Source organism: Empidonax traillii, unplaced genomic scaffold (genome assembly GCF_003031625.1).
Source record: "Empidonax traillii isolate 1590-97213 ecotype Southwest subspecies unplaced genomic scaffold, ASM303162v1 scaffold81:size2596050, whole genome shotgun sequence".
Taxonomy (NCBI): Eukaryota; Metazoa; Chordata; class Aves; order Passeriformes; family Tyrannidae; genus Empidonax; species Empidonax traillii.
The window spans coordinates 597,450-615,049 of NW_020955274.1; the positions used below are offsets into that span (position 1 = coordinate 597,450).

Sequence of the window (17,600 nt, forward strand, 5' to 3'; positions counted from 1 at the left end):
TAATTTACTATTCAAGGAGTGCAAAATGTTATACCAACTCAGCATTTTGATGAGACCTTTCTATATCATATAAATGTTTAAAGTGCTTGTTCTCCCAGACTTGGTGAATAAATGAAGGTCTAGACGAAGAATCTAATCTATACTTTGAGTGACAAAATTACTGCAGCCTTAAATAGGTTGATACCACTTGGTGTCTAATTGACAAATCAATCAGCCTAGAAACAAAAAAAGATTATTAAAGCAACACAAGAAAATGGGCTACAGGTGTCTTTAATGCCAGATCCAGACAAGGTTCAGTATCTAAAGACAAGCCTAAACAAGCTTTCAGATTCAGGTTTGATAACACCAAAACACTGCAAATGATTCTTCAGATAGCTTGAAATTTTTAAATTTCATCAACTCAACTTTTCACTAGACCTTCCAAGGATATAAAGACATTTATTGCTTTCTGATCAAATCATGAAAACAACTTTATCTAAAGATAGATTCAGATATAATATCTTTCATTACTCAAATCAGTTTCAATCTCATTTTTCTGATTTGTTTGCTATCTAATTAACATTGTGTCCTTTTATGCTAACTAAAGCCCATTTCATTTAAGAAAATACAGACACAGGTCTGAAAGAAGCCTTTAGAATAAAAACTCACTTCACTATTTCTGTCAGTATTATTTCAGCTTTTGTGTATAGTCAACTCTTATATAGGATTTTAGCTGTCAAAAGCAAGGGATGACAAAGCAGGTGAAACAATTCATTCTAAAGCAAAATTACAGAGGAAAAAAAAATCAGCATAAAAGCAGTTATTTCTAAAAAGCAAGGTTATTATACAAGCAGTGACAACAGGAACTTTTACAGACAAATCATAACTGTCTGCTAAGACATTATGAGACCGTGGAAGCTTATGAGAAAACCTGAGTTTTTTGGATGGCAGATCTATAACATATTTTTCCTAATGTAAGGAGGAGTTTTCTCCTGAGGAAGCGTCATCAGTCTATCAACCTCTCAGCCTTCTGGAGTTTGCTGAGGATACTGTTCTCGCCTAAGATTCATCTGCCTAAAATATTTTTAAATTAATAAATTCATTCTTTAATCAAAGCAGTACAAGAATTAAAATGCTAACACGATAGCACTAGTTCTACTGAATTGCTCTAGATGACAGTAACCTTTCAGTAATCCCATTTTACATACGTGCTGTACATTTATATATATATAATCTTTTGCACTGAAAGCATTCCCCACTAGAGAGCAGTATGAATTAAAAATTACAATATATCTCTAGACCTATAGTGCTAACTATATAGGCATGAGATTACTGTAATAAAACAGATTTTTCCAACCAAGACATAAAGCTTTGTAAGCAAACATAATCTAGTAAATTAAGCATTGTACACTATGTGTATATATGTCTAATTCCTTTTGAAACATTTACACAGATAGGCTGGGAGCTTAATAGTGTATTAGCATGTTATTACATCCCACTAATATTCCAGTCAACACAGCCCAATCCGTTAGAATCTTATTTTTGGTATTTAGAATCTGTCTTGCATTCTAATCTCATTTCAGAAAACAAATTACAAAATGCACACTTGCTAAAAGCACAATAAAATAATAACAGAAATTCCACCATGAAAAAAAGTGATTTGAGCATCTACCATGTGCTTTCTTTAGAAAGCTGTGATGGCATTAGAGCTGCAATACCAAGTCTAAGTAATAATCAGGAAAATGGAAGTTTCAGGAATACATTTTACACCACGGTCTATAACCATTTCCTTTACAGATATACAGTGATTTCTGAGTATATGATGGCCCTCCTAAAGGACTAAGATGAAATACTACACACCTGTGCAAACCACTTACTGTAAATTTAGCATTACAAAGTGGGAATCAGTATGTTGACTGGACGCAAACGGATTGGTTTGAGAAAAAAAAAATTCCAAACACGAAGACAAAAAACTTTGTAGAAACAGAAATAGTTTAGTATTAAAACATCCTGAGTCATTCTTACAATATTTCTTGATGGACAAGTAAACAAAGCTATCAAGGGATAAAGAAGGGGGAGATATCTGAGTATAATTTGCTGACATACTTTTAAAATACAATTTACCACTCCAACTATTATTATTAGAGAAATGGGGAAAAAAATATATCAAATTCATAAAATCTTTTAAAGATCCATCAGTGTTTAAATCAACACAGATGCAGTCTACTTCATGAGAGCAGCAGGTGTTCAGCTCATGCATGCATCATTGCATACTTCTGTTTTCTGGAGTGAAATGTTTAGGCAGCAATTTTGATTGATGAAGGCAAGGAAAAGAATGCTTAGTTTATCCTATTGGAAAATTACATGGAATATGTTTAAAAGAAAACATTGTAATCTTCATTTTAAAAGCAGTTTTTAATTGCTATCTGTGTCTTATTGATTTGATCTTATGTGAAAATAGATAGGTTTTTAATGAAAACTCTCTTTCCCTGCCATCATATTATAGAGTTCATCTTGACTGTACTGGCTGCATATCTTTTAAAGTCATCAGTTTTGCAGAAAACTTTTTTTCCCCCCTAAAAGAAAGTTAGTTTCTCAATTTTAGGGGCCCTAATGAAGCCTGCAGTGAACTACAAATGAGTGAACAATGGGACCAAGATCTCAAAATTTCAAGCCAATTTAAATAGCACTCTGGATAAATGCCTACATTTATTTTCCCTGGGGCTCTGAACTCAATTTTGGCTCAATGTTACTTACCAGTAAAATGAACTTTGCATGATATTATAGCTTTGTGAAGTAGAAAACTGTCCCATGTGGAAAACCAGCACAGCTACAATCTGTGGTGTTTGCTGGCTCAGACAACAAAGCTACTGCCTGGGGATTTCTCTTCTTAAATGCACTTGAAGGTAAGAGATTAGGAATCACATCCTTCCCATGAAAACATCCTTACCTTCTTAGCCAATGGCATGCTTTCTATTCAAGAGTATTGAAAGGAAACTTTGCTCATTTGTATTAGAACTAATTGTTCTGTTACCAGACTGTCTTACCATCACAGAACTGCGTCAGTCACTGTGACTTTGACTCGGTGTATGTAATAATCAAATGTGGGTACGTTCAAGAGGCCAACAGAGGATATGAATCCCAGAGTAAGAGACCACTTTGTAAGGAAGTCAGCTGCATTGAATGCACACCTCTTGCCATGGGTGAATGACCCAGTTCAGCCTGGACAAGAAAAGGCCTCAGGGGAACCTTGGAGAAACCTTCCAGTATCTGAAGGGTACAAGAAGGCTCTAGAGGGACTTTTCACAAGAGCCTGTAGTGACAGGAAAAGGGGGAATGGTCTTAAACTGAAGTAGGATATGTTTAAATTAGATATTAGGAAAAATTTCCTTATTATAAGTGTGGTGAGGCACTGGAACAGGTTGTCCAGAAAGACTGTGGACTCCTCATCCCTGGAGGGGTTCAAAGCCAGGCTGGTTGGGGCTTTGCTTAACTTGGTCTAATGAAAGGTTCCCTGCCTATGGCAGGAAGGTTGCAATTAGGTGATCTTTAAGATCTCTTCCAACACAAATCTTCCTATGAGTCTGTAGATCTTAAAGAATATCCCTTGCCTACTCCCCAACAGGTTGCTTCAACAAATACATTCCTGTAAGAGATGAAGGACAGAAAATATGGACAGGGCATTAAGGATAAAAGTTCACTAATTACAATATTCAGGAACTTCTAATATTTCTTTTAAAAAATGTGAAAGACATTTAAGTAGCAATCATCAAAGATGCAGATGTTTGCATTTCAGCTACTCATCCCTAGACTCTGCAATTAGAGTCACCAAGAAGGCCTATGGAGGGTCATCTCACTATGAAACTAAATAATATTTTAGGACTAAATCATAAACTCAAGTGTTTTGTTCTCAGAAATATGTATTCCTCTTCCTTGGCAGATGTCTGTTCTGTAGATGTAAAGTTAGACAGGATGAATCTTGCTCTGCCTGTCGTAATAGCCGTTAAAAGGACTGAATTTTGCAGGTAATAATAATAATACTTGGTTTTGAGATATCAAGTGATAACAACAGATATCAACAGATATCAGCTGCTTTGAAGAAACTGTTGTTAGTGCAATGTTTAAAAAAGAAAAAGAAAAAAAGGAGAAAAAGAGAGATTGATCAGTTATCAATATTCTCTCTCTAATCATCACCTTGTCAGTTTTCCCATATTAGGGGAACATTACTGGCATGCTACGCAAAAGCACACCTCTGGTAATAACTGGACTCTTCATATCTTCTCAAACATCATAAACTTGGTGCTCTATCTTTCAGTTAATAGGACATCACCAGCTGACAAAAGTCATGGCAGCAGGGTCATCTTTGCATCAGCATTTAAGAATCTCTTTCACACTGTGAGCCAATCTGTGTGACAGAAGCCTTTTCAAAACTGGTATCTCTATGCTAAGGTCTTCCTATTTACCCATTATGCTACTTGAAACTCCCTGCTGTGTTGGGTACTTGTGACGTCTTTACCAAAAAGACAGTGACAACTAACTTGCCTTTGCAACCTTTAATTGACCTCACTGGATAAAACGTTGGCTCTAGAAATTCATTCCTGGGAGAAGCTTAATGTAATCATATTGCCATCTATTTTATATGGGGGGGGGAGGAAGGAGGTGGGGGGAAGCAGGGCAGCCTGAGGGAGGGATCAGAAATACAAAAATAAAGTAGCTTTTGCTGTTTCTACCCCATTATCACTGAATGATGTGATCCCAACTTTGTAGCCTTCCAGTTTTGATCATGGTTGCACCTGTTCCTGGTTTTGAGCCCAGAGCGATTTAGGTCATGAATGGTCTGTTTTGCACATCACTACTGCGGCATTTACAAACGTACAACGGGAAGGACTAACAACAGCAAAGCGTTGAAAGGTCACTCACGGTGAAAGCATCTCTGAAACACAGCTCCCTCCCAAATGACCCCAGTAACCTTCAGGATACGCTGCAGGACTCATCTGTTTTCTCTGGATGGATGAATGAACATCATTTCAGTGGAAGAGCTACTGTGGAATGGGAATCTACTGGGATCTGAAATGCTTTTTAGAAAACAATTGATTTTTCAGCACCTCCTTTGTTCTGAGCCTTTTAGATTAAATTTAAATACAAAATGGTATATAATAAAATTTGATGTGATAATCTGGAAAATATATGCAATAGGTAATTTTACACTGTTGGGAGGCTTTTCTACTATGAGTTTTAGGACTGTAAGAATAATCACACGCTTCTAAAAAGCAAGGAAGAGTTTGTCAGGTCATACACCCAAGAGCTAAATTACTAGTCAGTGATAAAACTTTAGATAAAAGTCAGTATTTTTTCTTGCTGTCTAACTCATACAGTGCAGATCACATCACATTTGAAGCAACTATTTACCAAATTTTCTCTATTAAAATTCCATACAATATACAGTAGAAGAAGTATCTTGGGGGAGGGGGGGGGGGGAAGAGAGAGAAGTCAGGGGGAGAAACATCTTCTTTTCTTGTTTACTTTTTCTCTGCATGCTTCCAGCTCCTCCCGGTCTGATGGCTGCTGCTAGCTGTTATATCACTTCAATCATCCATGTGAATAATAAGAAAATCATCATCTCAGATGATTTTTGTGAAGTTTAAGAGGAAAATAATCTCATAAGCAAAAAGTGCATCAAGTGAAAGAAATAAAGTCAGGTTTTCCTTGAATATTGGAATGAAGTAAAATGAGATTGAGTCTGTGTCCTGAGACTCTTCCTAAGAAATACATCTCTGCAGACTGAATACTATAAGAGCAGATATTTATCCATTTGAAATAGGCTCATTGTATATTTGTACATCTTGAGCAATAGCACAGAAAATAAAAGCCTGGGCTTTTGTTTTCCTCTGCTGGGAGAGCACTTAAATCTTTCAGGAAAGGCTGCATTTCAATACTGCAGCAAATGAACAGACCCTGGCCTATCTCCCATCACAGACACATGCACCACAAGATCCTAAAGGAACTTACAGATGAACTAAACAGAAAAAGTTCATAATTTCTTGGTTCAGCAATTCCCTTGTGCCAGAAGCAACCAACAGACATCTCATAGTCTCAGAATATACTGCAGTCAGTTTTTTAATTGAGTTCTATAAAAAGAACTAAGCACTAATCAACACCATATGTTATTCAATTAGCTAGTAATACATATCTATTTCTCAAGCCTGTGCTAACATAATGGAGCACTTTGGGTGGTTTGGAACTATTTAAAGGCCAAGTAATTAATTTGCAAACATTAGCTTCTAAAATCTGAGAAGCACTACTGTGATGACTTAAAAGCCATGAAAACTCCCTCATTTGCTTTGTATTCAATCTGTTTTCACAAACAGATCTTGTGAAAACAAAGATTTCTGCATAAAACAGGGCCAATTAAAGACAAGGGTTCAGCTATGTGTCTGGTACCAAGCTCCTGAGGGATGCTCTTTCCATGCAGGCCAGGGGAGCAGCTTGAGTTTCATCACCTCCCTCTCCACCAGCAGTATATTGTGGTACAGACCTTGCACATGAGGCAGTAACTAACATGGTAAAGGGCATAGCTAGCAAAGCTATGAGGGCTCTGCTTACCAAGAAAATTTGTTGTTGTCAAGCAACCTGAAGTGCAGTACTTTTACCATATTCTTCATTTCCGCATTTGGAAATTGTACTCAGAGCCTCAAAACTCCTGTCAGCAGCACTCAGAGTTGACTGGGCTCAAAAAGAAGGGACAGAACCATCCAATTGTAATTCAGACTGCCTCTGCTAGACAAAATCTTGTTTTTAGCAATATTTCTGAGAAGATAGGCAGTCAGTACAGGTTTTAAAGGGAAGGGGGGAAACAGAATAGGGAATTCGAACCATAGAATCATTTAGGTTGGAAAAGATCTTTAAGATCATCAAGTCCAAGCATTAACCCTGCACTGCCAAGCCACCACTAAACCGTGTCCCTAACTGCCAAATTTACAAATCTTTTAAATAACTCCAGGGATGGTGACTCCACCACTTTTCTGGGCAGCCTGTTCCAATGCTGGACAGCCCTTTCAGTGAACAAATTTTTCCTAATACCCAATCTAAACCTCTGCTGGCACAACTTGAGGACATCTGTCACTTGTTACTTGGGAGAAGGATCCCCACCTTGCAGGAACAAATGACAGGTAATTATAGAGAGCGATAGGGTCCCCCCTCAGTCTCCTTCTCTCCAGGCTAGATCACCCCAGCTCCGTCAGTTGCTCCTCAACAGATCTATGCTCCTTCATCAGCTTTGTTGCCCTTCTCTAGACACACTCCAGCACCTTAATGTCTTTCTTATAGCAGAGGAAGCCCAAAGCAAACACAGGATTTAAGGTGTGGCCTCACCAGTACCGAGTACAGGGGGATAATCATTTCCCTAGTCCTGCTGGCCACATGTTTCTGATACAAGACTATTACTTTCAATTTCATAGATAAAAATCACTTCTTTCAGTCACTCTGGATTAACTACCAGATGTGAAATCAGCCTACAACCTGTCATCCAGATATTCTATACGTGCCAGATATTCTGTAAGTGCCATATTCCACCTTAAATATCTTTAGTTTTCCTAAATATCCAGTCAAAATTTTACCTCAGCAAAAAGCAAGAGCATGAACAGCTGTTTGGGCAAAATGAGCAACTCATTTTTGCAGACAAGTAAGTTCCATTTTTAACACTCCAATACAATCACTAACTACCACTGGATCCAAGCACGCAATTTTTAAAATTAAGTTTCATTTAGTGTTTGTGACTAGTTTGCTGACAAGTTATCTCTTTAGACACACAGTCACTTTTTATTTTCTTTTGAGATTAAGTATTTTAGTAATATGCCAATGAAAATAAATCTACAAAATGAAACAGAAAAAGAATTAAAGGCAAGCCTGAATAAATTCTGTGAGAATTCTGGGGTTTTGGTTTTTTGTTTTTGTGGTTTTTTTTTTTTAAAGAACCACGAAAACAACCACCACTTCCCCCGAAAAACCAACATTACACAATAAAGAATGATTATTTTCAGAAAGGCTGTTCAAGCCCTAAAATCTTTGCTACGCACAAAAAACTGCAGCCATCAGACATGAAATAAAATAAACTAGCAAGAAGTGTAGTGACAGTGGGGAAGAAGTAGTCTGGGGGTTTTTTCCTCTTTTTTAATATAAGAAATTTGAAAAATTATTCTTTTCTTGTAGTTTGAAAGAAAATTTCTAAAGATTTCCAGGGCTCTATGATTAGAATTCTCAAAATCCTCTGTGGTCCTAGGAAACACTAATATTTACCACATAAAAAACAATTAGATGCCAAAAGTTGTTAGAAATCAATCTCTCCCTTCTTTTGGTTATACTTTAGTTTTAGGGAAATACTGTGTGAGTATTTTTAAATAAAAGACCTTTAAAACACAAGAAAATTAGAAGACCCAAAGAGCAAAGTTAGTGCTACAAACAGTTACCCTTTTGCCTTCCTGTAAGTGCACTTCTACAAGCACTTTTGTTAAAAAAAAAAAAAAAAAGTTTGAGGAATAAGTACTTATGTTATATTTTCACAGATGGAATCTCTCTTTTTTTCCAGATTATAAATGCTCATTATAGAACATTCAGGTACTTATGGCAGCATTTACAGCTATAGGGCTTTTTTAGTTGTTTTTTTTTTTTTACTATGTTATTGCTTCATTACACCCACTGGGCCATTTAATGTTGAATTTAATGGAGAGCAGATCATTTTCCTAGCAATGCAAACACATCAAGGTGAAAGTCTGTTGTGTTTGAAAAGGTTAGCAGATGTTTTTGCATGTGTATGTGAAAGTTATTGTCGTTGATTTTATTCTTCAACCTTTGGATTGCTCTTCCTTTAAATAAGATGCATTTGGTAGTGCATTCATGGTAATATGAATGTAATTCCAGCTAGTTTACAGCATGTGTTTTTTTGGGGTAGCATTTAGAGTTTTAGTTGAGAAATACAAACATATTGTATAGAACTTAAAGAACATATCCCCTCTCATGGCTTGACAACCAATGTGTTTGTTATTGTCTATAAGGCTGATACAATATTTTTACACATCAACTGTAAATTTACCTCAATCTCTTCATCAATTTTAGGGATCTAAAAATAATGCCTAGCAAATCAAACTATCCTGGACACATACTGGCAAAAAAATCTGAAAGACAAATTGGGAGATCTGGACCTATTAATGTTTCCTTAAGATGACACAGTGTCCTAGATCAGCAGCTAAAATTTTTTGTTACAGTCACACAAGGCCAATGCAGAGCCTTACTTATGCAGCTGGGGAATTATTTTAACACAAAGACAATCTGTCTGTGTCACATTTCTAATAACCTTTTCATCACAGCACCCAGATGTAATGCATTTATAGAAATGCTTATGCATCAAAAATAAAAATGTGCAAAAGGAATCTAATTACTGAATAGAGCAACTGGCATGATTTATTTTTTATTTGGGATAAATTCAGGTGATTCACTATTAGTGAATGCAAATATATTTTCAAGGCATGATTGCTATAATCCCACAGGGGTGTGTGTATGTGGCACTGTAAATCCAGGAAAATCTATCATAAAATATCAGAACCTAAGAGGACCTATTGGACAATGAGATATTTATTGCACTAACTTTTTCCCTGCATTGCTTTCCCATGAGTGTAATTCACTGCTCTGTTGAATTGTGTGGAAAATGAAGGTAGGACATATCAGGGAGAATTTGCTTATATTTCTTATAAACTACACACAGGAAAATAGCTTTTAAGGTAAGTATACAGGGAGGTTTGAAATTATTTCTGTAAGTGCTTATTGATCCAAGATCTCTGAAATATGTCAGTTATTAGCAAACTGGACATATACAGTTCAACAATAAAAATATGGAAATACAGGAAAACATGGACAAAGTAGAGACCACAAGTCCATACCTCCCTCTAGAGCACAAACGACTATTCCACTTTTCTTGTAAAAATGAGCCCCTGTTTGAAATTAGTGATTGTACAAGATATTCCAGGAGTCTCTTCCAGAATCTAAAAAACTTCCAAAGAGGTCCAGTAGCTTATTGAACACATTTATCATTGACAGTGCCTTACAAATGCTAAAAAAAAAATAAAAATAGTCATCTAAAACAGGAAATATTTGTTTTTCCAGTTTTGCAGAAATATGTATATTTTTATACATCTTTTCTGTGAAAAGTTGTCCTGGACCACCCACCTTCAGGATTCCATCACATTATTTTTCTATTAGACTTTATACAGCATGCATTGCTTATAAGGCATCAGTGCTTATTTCTGAAACATCCTTCCATGATTGAATGTATTTCTGCAAACAAATCATGGAAAGTATGAGAATAATACCACGCACACAGAGAAAGTAAAATAGCTGATGCGCTCCAGCCTTCTCTGGAAGACCTTTACAGCAGCACTTCTCTGCAGCAAGTGCTCATAGTGCAGACCCAGAACTGCTGCTCTTGGAAAGCCTGAGCTCCACCGCTGTGATCTGCAAAATACTACTGCTGCTGAGTGTATAAAACCTTTCCAGCTTCACTGGCCATCTGCAACTGACAGGGTAGTCTGAAAATGCTGAAAACTTCTGAGAAGTCATGCATGGTAGAATTCAAAGCTCTGGAAGACTTGTGAAGTTTCTTCCTTCAGGCACGCTGATTCAGATGAAGCAGCTTATAAACTCTATTAAAGGTAAAACTAGTTTATAAAATCCCTGGGATTTGCCTAACTGCTTAATTTTTCAGAATAACAGCTCAACTTTGCATTAAAATGTTTGTTAGTACTAAAAGTAATTTGAAACTGCTGAATAACAAATACATGATATTTTCAGGAATAATTCCTTTTGAAACGTAATTTTACAACAAAAGCTTAGGATACTCCACAAAATGTTAAATTGTCCGATATTGCAAGGTTTTACCTTCTCTGATTCACTCCATCATGTAAAACACTGCAAGTCACAGGACATGTACATAACTTTGATTTAAATGAACTTTCTTTGAGAAGTTAGACAAGTGTTAAATACAACGGTAGTAGCGACCCTTAGCTATTGACAGAGCTTTTCAGCATGGTGCTCTTTCCTCTAAAAAACCCCAGACATCTAAATGAATCAGTTTTCCTGAAATGGTAAGATAAATATACTCCTACACGTGTGGGAGTACATTGTCAGACGTACTGATTGACAGGTTGTGGCATTACATTGGCATAAAAACAATGCAAGAAAAGCAGAACCAGATTCCCATTTTCCTTTCAACTAAGGGAAATTCATACAGTGATTTCAGCATCTCAGCAGTCACCATAATTTCTGCTGTTCTTGCTATGTACTATAGAAACTGTCACTTTTTAAATTTATGGTATCTTTTACAGCTTGGGTTAAAGAACACTTAAAGCACTTTCAGCGTTTGATATACCTCTACTCTAGAAGAATAGAAATGAGATTCCTTTATTAATTTAGACTCAGACTACCAGGCTATTCACACTAGCAGTCTCAGAGAATTTTAATGGGATTACCTGCATGAGTAAGAACTTCTTATATGACAAAAATCAGAAAAGGGAAACCTTTAATGATTAAAAAGTACAAAGACTAAAATAGCTAAAATTTCATTGCTGAGTGTATGACTCACAAAGTTGCAATTCATTAAATGAATAGTCAATGGACATGTGACCAATCAGTTTTTTTTAGATATCAGAGATCTATAAGGTAATAAAAATCCAAACAATGTCAACTTACTACTTCAATTGAAGTATATAAACTCAATATAGAATAGAATATTCTATTCTATATCTAGAATATTTTATTCTTTACAGAATAGAATATTATATATTCTATATTGAAACGTTTGTTTCTTTCCTGAAGTTTCTTCTTTGATGGGAGAAAATTGTCAAATTATGGGCAACCAAGTTAAAAAAATACACCTCTCAATACACATTCATTTACTTTTGCTTCATTTTTATGGCAATCCGTTTGAAATCTTTGTCACAGAGTCATATGAAGAGTAAACCCTGTACATAAGCAAAGCCGTTAAAAGCACAGCCTAAAACCAAACAACTGAACAAGTGAACTTCCCTTAAGCCACTACACTCTTCAGATTACTCTGTCCTACCCTCATTTCCTAGTTTAGACACAATCATCATAATTCTACTTAGCACTATTTAAACTATTTAAATCTGGCCCAATAATGCCATTTGCAACCAACATTCACTGTCAGGAAGCAAACGGGAATGGTTTACCATGCAGTGTAGCAGTGTTATCCACCTCAGCATGCCTTTCTCCTACAGTACAAACACATCTGGAATCAACACACACGCACTGTCATCAACTGCTTTTCACAAATCACTTGGTTATTGATCACTACACTTATCACTCTTCATTGACTGGATCTCATTCTGCATTACTGCTTTTTTGCCACTGCAGCAAATTCTGAAACTTCCATTGCAAGGAGAATTCACACACAAACCAAAGCAGTGATCGTTTGCATTGGATACTTATTATACCAAGCCTTTTGCAGGAGCCTGCATTTATTTAAGAAAAATTCATTTGTCCATTACAGTTGCAAAGTCTTTACCCAGAAGCAAACAGAAAGAAGGGCTGCTTTGTATCACATTACGATTGATATATGTACTATTTTATAACAGACACACTTTTTCAATGTTGAAGATTTAAAGATCTATAACACATAATAACAACATGGCTTCAGGAAGGTAACTGTTCTGAATGGCCACCAACCACTTGGGAGTCTGCAAGAACTTTTCATGAAATATCATCTGCCACAAAGCACACTTTCTGTTCTGCCAACTAACTTTAACTCTGGTGTGGGATAAATAACTTCAAGGATAGGAAAGTTTTGGTTATTGCATGCACTTTTATATAGACCAAATCATACATATATTCATTTAGATATACAGATACGCTGTGTATACAGACACACTGTACAGCCAAGGCTTTTGAAAGAGGTATCAATAGGGTCATGTAAGCAAGTCATTTGGGGTCAAAAACATCAGAAATTTTCTCTCAAAGAACTTGGCCAAAAATCAACATTTTTGGCACAAATGAAGTGACAACAGTTTTTCAAATTTCCTTTCACAAACTTAAATTTTAATGAGAAAGAAGAGCAGCAGCCTCTGAGTCTTCTGGCCCAAGCAGCACTGAGTCACTAAATTTCAAGTTTTGTTTTGTACAAAAGTGTTGGGATCGTGATTGCTGCACGATTGACGCGTGAATGGCGTGTGCCAGGTGCACACCTGACACGTTTGCCACGTGATTGCCATGTGCTGGACACCTGAATGTCATGTGATTGCCACCTGGTGGGTGCCTGATTACAGTCACTTATCACTGCTAGTGTCACAATCACCTATTAACACATCTTATGGTGGGAAACGAAGCAGCCACCGTTCTTCCTCTGCTGTTGCCACTTCAACCGCAAAAGAGATGTCAGAAGGTGGGTGGATCTCCTCTGGGGGCAAGACTACTAGAATCACAAGTGCTTCAGTGACAAAGTATGAAAGGAAAGAGAGCAGCCAACACCCAAGATATGTGCAAGTTTCACAGTGGCACAGTATTTTGTCACAGCTGTGAACAGCAACAGATTTTCTTCTCCTGAGAGAGCATTTTGTCAACAAGGGGATTAGCTGACAAATGATGACCCAAGATCCTTTCATTTCTGCCTGCAGGAGCCTTTTGCTCACCACAGAGATAAAAAGCAGCAACCTTGACAAAATATACAATCAAACATGGTAAATTCTGGCATATAAACAACATGATGAATCCAAGCTATTCCAACCCTGAGCTTTCCTTTCATGCTAACTTTGCAGAGTTGATCCTTCAGACATGAACTTGTGGGCTACACGGACTTGCAGGAGTAATGAAAGAAGCAGAGGATCCAGAGGAGGCCACTTTATAAATGTTACCTACCTCCAAAACCAGTCACATTTCTGAGCACGTACTCAAGGGCTTTCTGCTTTCACCATGAGGAACAAGAACTAACTCTACTAACAGTTCATCAGTGAAGACGAAGGAAAAAAAGAAGATTTAAAAAAAAATTGTGTGTATGTGTTTATATATATATATGTTTGTATATATATATATATATATATATGCACATATATATATAAAGAAATGCAGCTATAGGAAATCCACTTTGCTATTTTAGATTTTATATTGGTAACAGGTTTGGTGTCCATTTTAATAACAGTAACTGCAAACTGTGGGACATTGAGATCTTTGAACCACACATCAGGATTACTCCAAGGAGCGCATCATAACGCTGAGCTTTAGGAAACTCATGAAGTCCAAACTCATTTTCTTGACAGACTCATGGGCTGTGCAGATACTCAATTTGATTCTAATTTCTTCTTTATGAGTAGCTCAGCAATAAACTTGTCCGCAACATTCAGTCCACATTTTTAACAAATTTAATGTCCTTAGCCATGCAACCGACCGAAGCCCATTAGTTTCTCATGTTTATTTCCACACTCAAATTCACATTTGTTCCTCACTCTACTTTTACATCATTTCCACTAAGCTGATTTGTTTGTCCCGACTCAGTGTTGGTAATCACTCACATAAGTTTCCCCTAAAAATACTGCGAAGACATCTTTATTCCTGGAGCTCTAATTTCATCCTGCCAGTTTCTCATCCGGAACTGACTATTTACATTTGGCTGCAGAAAAGTCCTGTCCCACCATGCTTCCAATTACTCCAACAGCACCAACCACTTCCATACTATGAGATACAACCCCCCTTCTCCAAGTTGATTCATTACACAGAACTATTCATCACAGAAGCTCTTCATCACACAAAGAAGGATCCTCCTATAAAGATGAACAGTCTTATTATATTCATAACTTCAGATATTGTATCAGCACCATAGAGAGAAAAGAAGCAGAAAAAGAATATTCAGCTTAGAATTGTATTGTTATGAAGCCTGAAGATCTCTCACTGCTATTGCAAAAGGTATTATTTTCTCAAAGTACACAGAAGGAAACATGTGCCATCTAAAAAAAGGAAATGGGTTGGAGAGTGTGCCTACAGAGACACAACAGAGACCAAATCTTTCTGAACTCACAAATACAGCAGAAATATCTTTAATTTAAATACATTATTAGAATAGAAGACCAAGATGTAGATAACATGAAGCACTATAATATTAAAGCATTGGAAATAGTAATAGAATTGGGAAAATAAGATGCACAAACCTAAATTTTCTTTATTTACCTGTAGGAGCTTAAGGAAAATGCCTTACAGAACAACACTCAGTGCTGCCAGCAGCGACCTTGTTGAAAGCTTTTTACTCTATCTGTAAATCTTGTATAATTCCCATCTGCATCCAGATATAAACACTTTAGTCAATCATGCAGTTGCCAAGTGAAATTTGAGTGTATGTTTTCAGGTTTCCTAACTTACTGCAGATTCTAAGGCTAATGGACAATTTCTCTACTTTCTTTCCAGCCCTTCCTCTGCTCTGCTTCTCTTTCTTTTCTACAGAACTTTATTTTTCAGAGGTTACTGTGGTTTAAAGGAAAACTGAAAACTTTTGTTGTTTGAATATCATAGGGACATTTATTAGCATGATGTTATGTCTAGCATGAAGAGAAATTCAGAAGCATATTTCACAGTCTCTTGTTCCCTTCTGTTTGGTATTTAAGGAGAAAATAAATACATTAGAAGACTATTTGATTTTCTGCCCCTTTGGAATTCAGTAGGAAAAGATACCACAAATAGCCCAGATAAATGGCAGACAAGTTCACAATCATTGCAATCTAGTGCTTGTTATGTAACAAGAACAACAAATACTAGATATGGCCCAAACATAAAAGGCAGATGCTTAAAAAAAAAAGCTTAATTTTGAACTTTGGATAGAATATTTTAAACTGAAATTATGACACAGAAAGAAACTCTTCTGAAAAGGTGATTTACTCCTCAGTCTCAGTGGTCTTTCTCAAGAAACTACTGAATAATCACTATGACTAATATTATTCTGTACAGTGTCTGTATCTGCTAAAGAGATATTTTTTAGGCCATTAAAAAAGCTTTGACAAGATGATTGTATTTTTTGTACCATATCTTCTTAAGGGATAAGATTTTCAAAATGATGCCCAAACTGAACCTAAAAACAAAACAGAAGACCTGTAATTAGTATGTTCTGTTGACTGTTCTAGTCTAACTTACATGGGTAAGTCTGCAATTTCTAAAAAAGCAATCCCTATATAATAATTAAAATAATATTCAATCATAAAAACAACATTCAATAAGGGGAAAGTGCAAATACATTTCAGTAGCCACATGAACTTTTAAAAAAATTATAGAACAGTTGGCCATTTTGTGGCAAAAATACAGAGTCATTATAAATATGAAATTATTGGAGTAAGACATTTATCCAAATGCATTCACCATACAACAATACAACGTGTCTTTTAAATCTGTTAAAGAGATTTAAAATCCATTTATTGCTACTGTAACGTGCTACGCAGAGCTTTCTGCACTGCTGGAAGTATACTTTGTTCTTTCAATTATTCAATTAATTAGCCAATATTTGTTTAGTGCTTTGAACATGTAAAATTCTCCAAAACAGCTGAGAGTTATTACCAAAACAGGGTGGGACAGACTTTTGTTTCTTTTCAGATATTTAAGAATTATCTAACAACTGAGAAGTTAGTTATATGTGAGTAATAGGTTGAGTTTAGGTACTTCACAGGAACTGTTTTCCATAAGAATTATGGTTCAAACTTAGAAAACTAATTATTTCTTCTACACTGTTTCCAGGATTTTGTTTCGCTGGTTAAATTCAGGAAAATATTCCTGAATGTTCCTTGACCCATCTGAAGGACAACTGCACCCATCTTGGCAAGCTCAGAAAATGCAGAAAACCTGAGTGGCCTGCACAGGGACCAGAGTTAAGGTCGGGATTTTGTAAGCTCAGGCAGCCCTACAGCAAGGAAAACACTCCTAACATTTGAAAACTAAAAACAATGCAAAGAGAGACTAACCAAAACTTCTGCTGGAACAAAGAGGTGATTATTAGCTGCACAACAGGAATCACAATCCATGGTGCCTATGCGCTCATTTCTCTCCTTACCCACCATGCACTGTGCCGCCCCAGGGCAGGAGCTAAGTGCGGATGGGTTAGCAGATGAATCATTCCCTGACCTCCTCTCAGGCATTTCCATGGTACACTAAACACTGCTCACAATGCTGTCAATATCATCTACCGAAGACCAACGCACACCCACACACGTACACAGAGTATATCCCAGCAATAACATCACAATCAGGAGTTCCCTCGATCTGAATCACCTTAGGCCTTCAATTGAAACAAAGTTAGTTTTATAAATGATTGCTTATTGTTTGTACTGTAGTAAAGAAGTTGAATTAAGCTTATCTTACTTGTATTTGTATGCAGTATTTCCATTGTTGACATTTCCAGAGGTATCTGAACTCTGCATAAATCAATAACACCACTGCACTTAATATCATCTTCTACAAAAAAACAGGAACTCTGCTCACTTCTAAAAAGACAGTTTCAAGTATGCTTACTTAGCAGAAGAGCATGCCATGCATGTTTCTCAACACAAGCACAACGTCCAAATCTACTACGAAAGGGCAAGAAAAGAGGATTT

The 17,600-nt window shown here is 36.4% G+C and overlaps 1 protein-coding gene across 1 annotated transcript in view; it reads right to left on the reverse strand.

Moving 5' to 3' along the window:
- Nucleotides 1-17,600, reverse strand: part of ZNF385D (zinc finger protein 385D) — a 410,553-nt gene that overhangs the window by 329,045 nt on the left and 63,908 nt on the right. The window lies entirely within an intron of this gene.